This window comes from Sorex araneus, chromosome 2 (assembly GCF_027595985.1).
Source record: "Sorex araneus isolate mSorAra2 chromosome 2, mSorAra2.pri, whole genome shotgun sequence".
In the NCBI taxonomy this organism is placed as follows: domain Eukaryota; kingdom Metazoa; phylum Chordata; class Mammalia; order Eulipotyphla; family Soricidae; genus Sorex; species Sorex araneus.
Window position 1 is genome coordinate 348,192,113 of NC_073303.1, and position 10,844 is coordinate 348,202,956.

At 36.7% G+C, this 10,844-nt stretch overlaps 1 non-coding gene across 1 annotated transcript; it reads left to right on the top strand.

Moving 5' to 3' along the window:
* Positions 1 to 10,195: 10,195 nt before the first annotated feature.
* LOC129402922 (U6 spliceosomal RNA) lies at positions 10,196 to 10,298 on the top strand. Its single transcript, XR_008628938.1, has one exon. It is a non-coding gene; the product is annotated as a U6 spliceosomal RNA (small nuclear RNA).
* Positions 10,299 to 10,844: the final 546 nt, after the last annotated feature.

Here is a 10,844-nt window from a genome sequence, read left to right on the forward strand (position 1 = left end):
TTCCAATTGCCTTCTCCCCCAGCGCTTGAAGCAGGCTTCCAGTGGTAGACGGTAGACTATTAATTTTACATGCAGAACACCAATCTATCAAGGCCAGGGTGGTAGGGCACTTGCCTTGCATGTGGCCAACCCACATTGATCTCCAGCATCCCATATGGTCTCTTGAGTACAGTCAGAAGTAATGCCTAGGTGAGTGCAGAGCTTGGAATAATCACTAAGCACTGCTGGGTGTGGCCTCCAAAGCAAAGAAACAAACAAACAAAAGAAAACCTATGATTGGTTACAGTCCAGTCTTTGCTTTATTTTGATATGATGAGTATGTCTTTGTCTCCTTTGCTGTCTTAACTATGCTGCATGCTGTTCCACAAGGTGATCTACTAAACTGAGAAAGTACTGTAAGGAGCAGTCACAAAATCCCGTTGACCATCGAATTTCTCGAGTGGTCTCAGTAACCTCTCCATTTGTCCTATCCCTGAGGTTTTAGAAGCCTCTCTCTACTCGGCCTTCTCAACGATGCCACATTGGAGGCTCTTTCAGGGTCAGGGGAATGAGATCCAGCTTGTTACTGGCTTTGGCATATGAATACACCATGGGAAGCTTGCGAGGCTTTCCCATGTGGGCAGGAAACTCTCAGTATCTTGCCAGTTTCTCCCAGAGGGAGAAGTAGGTTATAAGATATCCTGCAGCTACAAAGTGGCCGCGCGTGCGCTTCTGGGAGCTTGCTTTTAAGTCTCCAGATGTAAGCCATTGATGGGATTACACACACCTGGGTTCCTCTGCCAGTACCTTCATGCCTGAGCCTTGTCCGAACGTGTGGAGAGGGGCCTTTAGCATGGCTGTGGCTAGGCTCCGGGGGTCTTCGGCCACCGGGAGCTCTGCTGGGGTGCGGAGGGAAGCTGGAGCCCATCCCTTCCCAGGGGCCCTAGGGAAAGCCAGGCGCACTGGCAAGAGACTCTTTGCTCAGATATTACCCAGATAACCTTCCAAACAAATCCCCTATGCTCATCTGCTGTCACCAGAGTAACGGCGAAGACTTGGTGTCCAACAGTTTCAGCTGAGCTCAGTACATAGTTCACATACTTTATTCTTTAGAAACCTCTTCCAAAATATCAATATAAATGACGTCTATCTGGAGATATCAATGAAATATTTTCTCAAATTTAATGTATATTTGTTATTGTGTATATAAAGTAATATTCAATGACTGCTTGAGAAATGTACAAATGTCTATCATTTCCTGAGCTGTATTCTTCACAGCAACAGTGCTCAGTGAAATGCAACTGCCAATAAATTACTGTGAATTTCTTCTAGCTTTTCTCCTAATCTATGTCTATTTGGCTTTACCTGGAAATTTTGTTAAATAGTTCGGCTTTAGCACTAAAATTATTTTTTTTCAAATGAGATTTGCTCTTCAAGCCGGTGTTCTAACTTCCTTGTTTATTTCTTTGTTTGCCTTTTCCATTCTGGAGATGGAATTTTGGGTGTTCTGGATGTTCTTTCTCAAACATGCACTTCACCCTTTTTTTCTCCTGTCATATTTTTAATAAAGTTTCAGTTGAAAAATTTTTGCTTCAGAAAAACAAACAAAAAACAACAACAAACAAACAAACCCAAATCTACCTAGAGCATGACATACACTTATCCAAAATATCTTTACTTAGGTTTTTGTTTCCCATACAAATGCAGGTTGAGAACAAGAAATTCAAGGAGATAGTTCCTTGCTATCAATAAAAAGTCACAAGAAAAGAACAGATAGAATTATACATGCAAATAACTCATGTGGACATTGATTTATTGTACTGTTCATAGGAATGTTCATAAGGGCAGTCTACACAATAGATAGGACTTGGAAACAACAAAATGTGCAACATCATAAATTAATTAATTCTAATTATATAATGCATCACTATTCAGAATAAAAAAGGATAAAGTTCTTTTATTCAATTATAACAAATTCTAAATCCATTAAAAATTAAACAATTTTCTTTTTAAATTTTGGGACACTCCTGCTATGCTCAGGGATTATTTCTGGTTTAGGTCTCACTATTTTTGATGCTTGGAACACCATATGGGATGCTAGGGATCAAACCATGCACCAGGCAAGCACCCTGCTCTCTATATTATCACTCTGACACCTAGAGTGAAATTTCTATCTGAAAAATAAAATGAAAGGAATACTCTCTCTAAAAGATAAACTTCAAACTATGCAAACTACTCCATGTTTTATTTAAGTCAGTGTTTCTTAAAATAATTTATAATACCAAATAGTTGATATTATCATACTAGAACAATCCAGGGTGGCAGTAGTAGCCTCAGGTGCAATTGTTGAGTGCTTTCAGTAGATAAAATAAGTTTGGTAACTTGGGATTTACATGCATCAAAAAGGAAAAATAATAGCAACAATACCACAAAATATCATTGATATATATAACCAAATCATGCAATTCACTCTGTGTGGATGGTATAGAGGTACTGTGCTGAGATTATCCAAAAGGAGAGAGAGACAGATACCAAATGATCTCTGTCATGTGTGGAACATAATAACCTATAGTAAAAAAAAACAGCAAGCACTATATAGTGCAATAGAGTCTGAGAACTGATCTTCAGAACAGAGCTTACTAAGGCAGTGACATGCTGGGACTAAGGGGGACTCAGTGATGTGGGGTTGCGGCTAAGAAAGAAACACTACCATTGATGATATTGTAAAATTCTAAAACACAGACACCGAGCATTATATATGTATATCTATCTATCTATCTATATATATAATATATATATATATATATATATATATATACTGTTTTTAGTGACTCACTGTAAGGTACAGTTACAGACTTACAAACTTTTGTGTTTGCATTTCAGTCATGCAACGATCCAGTATCCATCCCTCCACCAATGCCCATTTTCCACCACCAATGATCCCAGCGTCCCTCCCATCACCCCCAACTCATCCCCCTCACCCCGCCCTGCCTCTGTGGCAGGGCATTCTCTTTTGCTTTTTCTCTCTCCATTTGGGTCTTGCAGTTTGGAATAGAGGTATTAAGTGGCCATCATGTTCGGTCTATAGTCTACTTTCAGCGTGCGTCTCCCATCCCAAGAGGATCCTCCTAGCACCCTTTACTTGGTGATCCCTTCAGTTAGTGAAGGTAAGCTGTGGGTAATCCTCCTGTACTTAGCTCTATTATTCTTTTTTTTTTAATTTTAATTTTTTTATTGCGTCACCATGTGGAAAGTTACAAAGTTTTCAGGTTTAAATCTCAGTTATACAATGCTTGAATACCCATCCCTTCACCAGTGCACATATTCCACCACCAAGAATCCCAGTATAGCTCCACCCTGCACCCCCACACCCGTAACCCCCCACGCCCCTAGCCCCCCACACCCTAGCTCTATTATTCTTGGGTGTTAGTCTTCCATACCAATTTTTTTTAAGTCAGTGTAATCTTTGCTTTCAGAAATTTGGTGGCATTATCTTATGTCCTGAATGGTAGAGACTGTTCTTTCTTGAGGATAATGTATGCTCATATTATCCAGTTGTACTCTTGTGGTTTATTCATTCTATTTTTATTCACTGATAGCATGGACTATAAATTAAAATACAGGAAACATATAGCATGCAATGGCATTAAATATTTCCATTGAAATAATTAACAGAGGGATGTAAATGCCTTTGTAAAAGTCCTTTATCTCAGAACATTATCTTCCCCAGTAATATGAAATAACTTAAACTCTTTTCCGTCCAATTTTCAGATATATTTTCTTGTGGATGTTTTGCAAAGAGAGCTTTCCTGAGTTTTATTTGACATTAAAATATACTTAATTTAGTCAAGAAACATTTGTAAACTTATCTTAAAAGGTGGGTCATGATTCAAACCCTGGCAGCCTTGATTGCACATTTTTTTAATTAGCAAAGCCAATTCTAATGAAAGACCTCTGAGTGCTACTGTAGCTAATGGTCTGTTGACATTTCGTTTTAAAGAACAAGGGTTGGAGGGATTGGCTCCCAGGAAAGGGTCTGGATAGCCAATTAAAAACTACTAAAAATAATAGAATCTTTGAAAATAGTTACATAAAAAACAAAAAATGCAAGAGAAGATAAAAAATGTCTTTTACCTGGGTGTACTTAGAAATATAACGTCCTCTTTAATATCATGTTTCTCCTATCTAATGTGATTAGTTCTTAAAAATAAAATCTTTAAAATAAATCATGCAAGTCATTTCAACTCCTGATAATAATAAACCCCTTTGTATGAATGATATTTAATTCCTTTTGAAGATTCTTATAATCTTCTTGATCAAATAACATTTTATTACCTCTGCATTTCAGTTCATCCTTCCCTTTCAATTTTAGATAATTATTTCAGTGGGTACAAAGAAAATTAAAGACCAAAAAGTCTTGATTTCAGTGTGGAATAGCTAAAAGTTAAGCAACCGTCTTCAATGGATTATTATCAATCAAGTAAGGAGAAAGTTCATTTATATAAATATATATAGCTTATATACATATATAATATAATTTCCCAGAAAAGTGGTTCATTAGTTAATGTTCCTGCATATAACTATTTGGGGATTAACCTCATCAACAAGTCATCTATTTCCTTAAAATTAAACAGAGATGGGTGGTGAATTCCTTGAGAAAGGCAAGTTAAAATTTTCCTAAATTAATATAGTTAGGTATTTGTAGCTACTAGTTATATCTGTGTCTCTAGGGATGATGCTTTATATGGCAGGGAACCCTGTTTTTGCCCTGTTATCACTTGATTACTTACCATGCCTTAAAGACTATAGCAAATCATTTTGACTCTTCTCAGTGGGTCAGGCAGAACAGACAATGACTGAGAACTTGGCCATCATTTTGAAGAATCATTCTATGGCAAGAAGTGAATTCTGAACTGTGAATTTCTGCTATAGACCATGTGTATGACCTGTTTATTTCCCTCAAGTTTGAAAATTGACAAAGGGTCATTACCTTAGGAGATACTTGGAGTGGATGCTGCTTTATCCTACTGTCTTCTATACGAACACTGTTTCTCAGATACAAAGATAGTATTCATAATAGTTGCTTTTGTGAGGAATTCTAATTCCTTCAAGGGAACTTCTCAAGTTTTGTGTTTCTTGCCTCACAATCCCATACAAAGTGGTGTGTATGCAGTGGCTACTTGCTTTCTATTTGTTTGCTGTCACTGGTTTTGGTTTTAATCTCAATTTCACTAAGTAACTAAAATATAAAAACTACATATTTATAGTTTATATATTTATAGAAAAACTATATGGGGCTAGAGCAATAGCGCAGCGCGTAGGGCGTTCACCTTGCACGCAGCTGACACGGGTTCGATTCCTCCGCCCCTTCAGAAAACCCGCAAGAGTATCCCACTCACACGGCAGAGCCTGGCAAGTTACCCGTGTGGGATTCGATATGCCAAAATAGTAACAAGTCTCACAATGGAGATGTTACTGGTGCCGTCTCGAGCAAATCAATGAGCAACAGGATGACAATGATATAGATACAGTGATACAGTGAACTAAAATATAAGCTGTTTTCTGCTCTTAACTCCCCTTCAATGGGTTGATTCTTTACATTTTCTTGAATCCAACAGCTTTAAGACAGTCTGGATCCTAAAAACTGAAAAGGCAGGAGAAAAGAGCATAATCTTTCAGGTGACTTTGAAATTTGTACTGGGGATACCTGGGGCAAATGGGAGACCATGTGTTGGGGGAACACTTTCCAGGGCTGAGGGATCAATGAGGAACTAATCTGTGATTTGAAGTCTATAGTGAAACTCTTTATCATGGAGCATCATCACAACAGTGGGTGAAAAAACAACATTAAGAGGGAAAAAAGCACAGCAAGGGATGCATATTTACATATTTTAATGAAAACAAATTATCTCTCCTGAAAGTAATTAATTGTGAAATTATTTAATTATGTGGCAGTAGTAAGGGTGGGGGGGAAGAAACAGCGTTTGAGGTTTTACAGTAAATTCCAGTTTTAAGCAAATGATTATTTGAGTCAAGATTCTTTATTAAGTAATTCTTTACTAAAATCTCAGGATGTCAAACCATTTTTTTTTCACTAATGCTACACCAAAATATAGCAATTATGCAATTAGAATGAAATTGTTCTTGTGGATTTCTTTCAGTTTTGAATAGACCTTTGGAAAATGCTTAAGAAAGGAGATACAATAGGTTTCCTGAGAAACCTGGGCTTGACTTTGAAATATTTAGTTAAACAAAATTTCTCATTGATTGCCATGTCAACTTCTAGGCATGTCTAAAAAAACAGAGAACCTAGTATTTGGAGAGAAACCTATAGATTCATTAATATAGCTTCCTACACAAAGCAGGACATTTTAAAATTACAATTCCATTAGTAGATCACCAAATTCTAGTAGCACAAAATGTATGGTTCAGAATTCACTGCATTACTATAGCTGTAGAAGAGCTCTTATCACATGGCTCTTAAATTTTATTTGTTAGGACGATTTCTGCTTTCTGTAGCATAGAGTGTTACTATTCCACCATTGGCTTGTCATACATTTGCATGTATTATTTATTTTCATTTTTGCCTGTCTTATCTGATTGGTCTCAACATTACTATCATTCTCAAGGACCCAGATACAGCATGATTTATCTGCCAACTACTAGATGCTCAAATTTGAAGAACTTCACTATATGAGCATATCCCATAAAGTTCACCTTCCCGGATCTGGCAATACATTCCAGAGTACAATGTGGCACCCATATGACCACAGATAATATCAGTTACAGATGAGAAGAGAATGGAAAATGAAATGAGAATACTTTCTAAAATAATCAAGTATTCTCATTCTAATGCCTAAAAAATAAATTTTAGAATAAGCTGAGGGCACCAACTAAACCATAAGTCAGCCACAATCAGAGAACTTGAATCTTCAGTGGGGGCAGAGACAAAATTACTTGACCTCTCTATGTCAGTGCCCTCATCAATAAAGTGAGAGTAATTATAGTATCTTATCATATAAGCTTGCTATGGAGAATAAATAAGTTAGTATTTGTAAAGTGCTTGGAAGATTACTTGACATAGTAAATGTTTTGTGTTTATTAAATAAATGACTGAATCTTTATAGTTATATTAAATCTAAATTTGCTCTGGGCCAAAAGGCTTTAATTTTTCACACATATTTGTTTAGCAGAGTGAGGCTTTCTTGTTAGAAGAAATAACATGCAGCACCACCATATGATAAATAAAAGAAGAGCTGTTTCGTGCCTGCTGGGGTGAAATCCCACATACCTAGCTATAGCTGGAGGGAACCTTGTTCCACCTACATATGGAAGCCCAAAGGCATCTCTGGAGATGCAGAGTTCTGAAAATAATGATGCAGATATACTCTTTTAACCTATTAATAAATTTTGGTCCTGAAATATTTTCCAGTACATGTAATTGTTCCATTCTCTTTAAATGTTATAACCAGAGAGATTTCAATCTACCTTCAATCACCAAAACATGGTGGAAGAAAAGTACAGGATATTGGAATGCCTCTACTCGTGCCAAAAAGTAATCGCAACTTTTTTTGTGAACCATATTGTGCTACAATCTATTCTATTGACAGTTTGCCAAATGCCTACTACAAATAAAGGAATATCCTGAATCTAACCCCTGAACAATTTAAGTGTCTTTAAATTATCTCAAGAAGAAAGGAAAGTTTATACATTTTTTTATTTTCGTATATGCATCTCCTATGACTCCTCTTTTTCTCTGTGTTAAGTATCTATCTGACCTTTTAGTTTTTTAAAGAAATTTATTGATCATCTATGTGCAAATAATAAAAGTTAATAAATTTGGCATTGTTGCATGGTAAACGCTAGCTCTAGATCTTAAAAATCAAGAATGTTTTTGATATGAGTTCTATATAGTGAAATAGAAAGAATTGAGCTCACTTTTTCCATGGATAGAATGGCAAAACATCTGCACTTGGAATGATTTATAGAGACAAATATAGAAACCCAGAAATTAAAATTTCCCACTAAAGAGGTAAGAGGACCACTTCAAAATGTGCAAGAAAGACAGAGAAGAGCCATTGCAGAGAAAGCTTACCATATTGGGTATGGACACTTGAAGTTGGGAAGAGTAAAGAATTGTGTAAGTCTTCCCTGAGTTGGCTAGGAGAATGATACATTTAGAACTCGACCTTTGATTATGCATAACAGAAATAAGGTATATATACTCCCAGCATTGGTTAGCTCTGATTCGCTCAGGTGAATCTGCAGCTGCAAGAATGGAGAACCTACCAGTGCACATGTATGTTAATGAACAGACTTATTTATTTAGGGATACAGCACTGTGACATTGGTTTGATAGGATACTCAGTCATAAGCAAGGTGAATTCATCTACCATTTTTATAGTTTCTGAGATAGGGAGCTTTTAGGAAATTCACAGGTCAGAAATACTGTTGAGTTACTTTAGCAATTTCATGCTACCATGCTAATTCTAGCACCTATAGACTCCTAATAATCTTCCGATCTTTCTAATGAGTATAGAGTTCTTGCTGAATCCACCACTAAAACCCATGATAAACTTTAGTTCACCACTAAAACCCATGATAAACTTTAATTCACTAGAAGGTACTATCAACCACTACATATCATCATCACACTGCAAACAGTGTGAGATGTGCAACACAGGTTGCTGGTGGTTCCAAGCATCTGCTATTTAGTGCCAGTGCATCACAGCTGGCCCAGAAAATTTATCCAACACACCACATTTATATGTCTTATTTGTGCACATCCACCACAATGTAGTTGAGTCGGACCAATAACTCCATCCACCATGTCATAGTGACATAGCAGGAAAGTCAAAATAGCCCATCCAAGCGATGTATCTGGGGTGACTTCTGTGGGTGAGCAGAAGCAGCTCTGCTTCTAGAATCCACAGGATTGGACCTGTGCAATTTCTACAAGACTAGGGAACATAATAGAATTGACTGATGTATGAAAGCAAGCATATCAATCAGAAAAAAATGGAAAGATGGAAGAATATGTCTTAAATGAAAGAAAAGAGTATGAACCATTTAAAAGCATGATTATAAGTGCATGGATAAAAACACATGGACATAAACAAGCCGAAATTAAAGATAATGCCTATCATTATGCTCACCAAACTTGAGAAAAGAATAAGAGGATTAGAAAAATCTAAAAGTTCCAAATAGAGGACACAGAACTGAGAAATACAATGACAAAACTGAAAATGAAAGTACAAGATTCCAACAGTCAACTAAAAGAATCAAAGGAATAAATTGAGCTAGAAGAAAACCAATAGAAATCACCTAGACAGAATAGTTAAATGAAAAACTAGCACCAAGTGGTTCTCTGAATGTTGTCAGGGGCTCTGGAGGTCCTGAGCACTAAGAGGATGCCCAGAATAATCCTCAGCAACACAAAGACTGAGCATCAATATGTCTATGCTCTTGCATCGAATCTCCAGCCCAGATGTCCAAGAATCACCAGAAATGATGCCAGAGTTCTTTGAGCACCACTTAAGTTCCCTTCTCTAACAGCTAAACAAACAAAAAGAATAACAAGAAACCCCTCCTAGATATAGGACAAACTGGTGGTTATGAGAGGTCGGACTTGGGGTGAGGAAGATAGGTGAGCATAGTCAAAAGTTATAAATGTTCAGTTTTAAGATCTGCAGCCAAATGTACAATGTGATGACTTTAGCTAATAATATTACGTTGTGCTTTTATAAGTTTCTGAGAGTTAGTTTAGCCTGAAATAGTTCATCAGGTAGCGCGCTTGCCTTACAATCAATGTGGATTTCATCCATGGAACCACATAAGAGCCTCCAAGCTTTGCTAAGAGTAATGGTTACTATTAACCGTTCCTGAGCACAGAGTCAGGAGTAGGCCCTGAGCACAATTGGATGTGGCCCTAAACAAATATTAATAATAAAAAATTAAGTTTTCTGATAGAGTAAATCTAAGAAGTTTCCATCACAAAGGAACAAACTGTAACTTTGAGGTTAGATGTGCCAGCTAAACTAATTGTATCATTTACAAGAAACTGATATTAATCATTATGTTGTATAGATATTAATCACTACACTGTGCCTTGTACTATCTAATACATATGTCAATTTGTAATTAATAAAATTGGAAGGGGTTATCAAATGTTGTTAAAATATAGTTAGATGTTATGTGTTTTTAAAATGCTAAAAATTCTAATATAAAATAAGTTTTTCTTAATATTAGAACGAGATAGAGAAGATTAACATGGTCTCTGCACAGGATTGTAAACAATTTGTGCCATAGTCCATATTTTTATTTTTTAGGCAACATCTTGAGTGATAGTGCAGCAGGTAGGGCATTTGTCTTGCATGCCGCTGACCCGGGTTCGATTCCTCCATCCCTCTCGGAGAGCCCGGCAAGCTACCGAGAGTATCTCACCTCCACGGCAGAGCCTGGCAAACTACCCGTGGCATATTCGATATGCCAAAACCAATAACAACAAGTCTCACAATGGAGACGTTACTGGTGCCCGCTCAAGCAAATCAATGAATAACGGGATAACAGTGCTTACAGGGCTACAGGCAACATCTTGAAATATTTCACTTTATTACATATTTTCGAGGTATAATATTGTCTCAAATAAGCAATATACAAAGAAGCAAGCAAAAAATGTATACTTCTAGTACAATGAGGGAAAATATCTACAACACTGAACAGCTACATTACTTTAATGTATTACGTATATGGACATATGTAAATAATATTTGTTAGGCATATCCGCTTATAGAAGTTAAAATGTATGTACACAACAATGCATGATTGGGGGTAGAACTCCCACACAGTGACTGTGGGACTGCAGT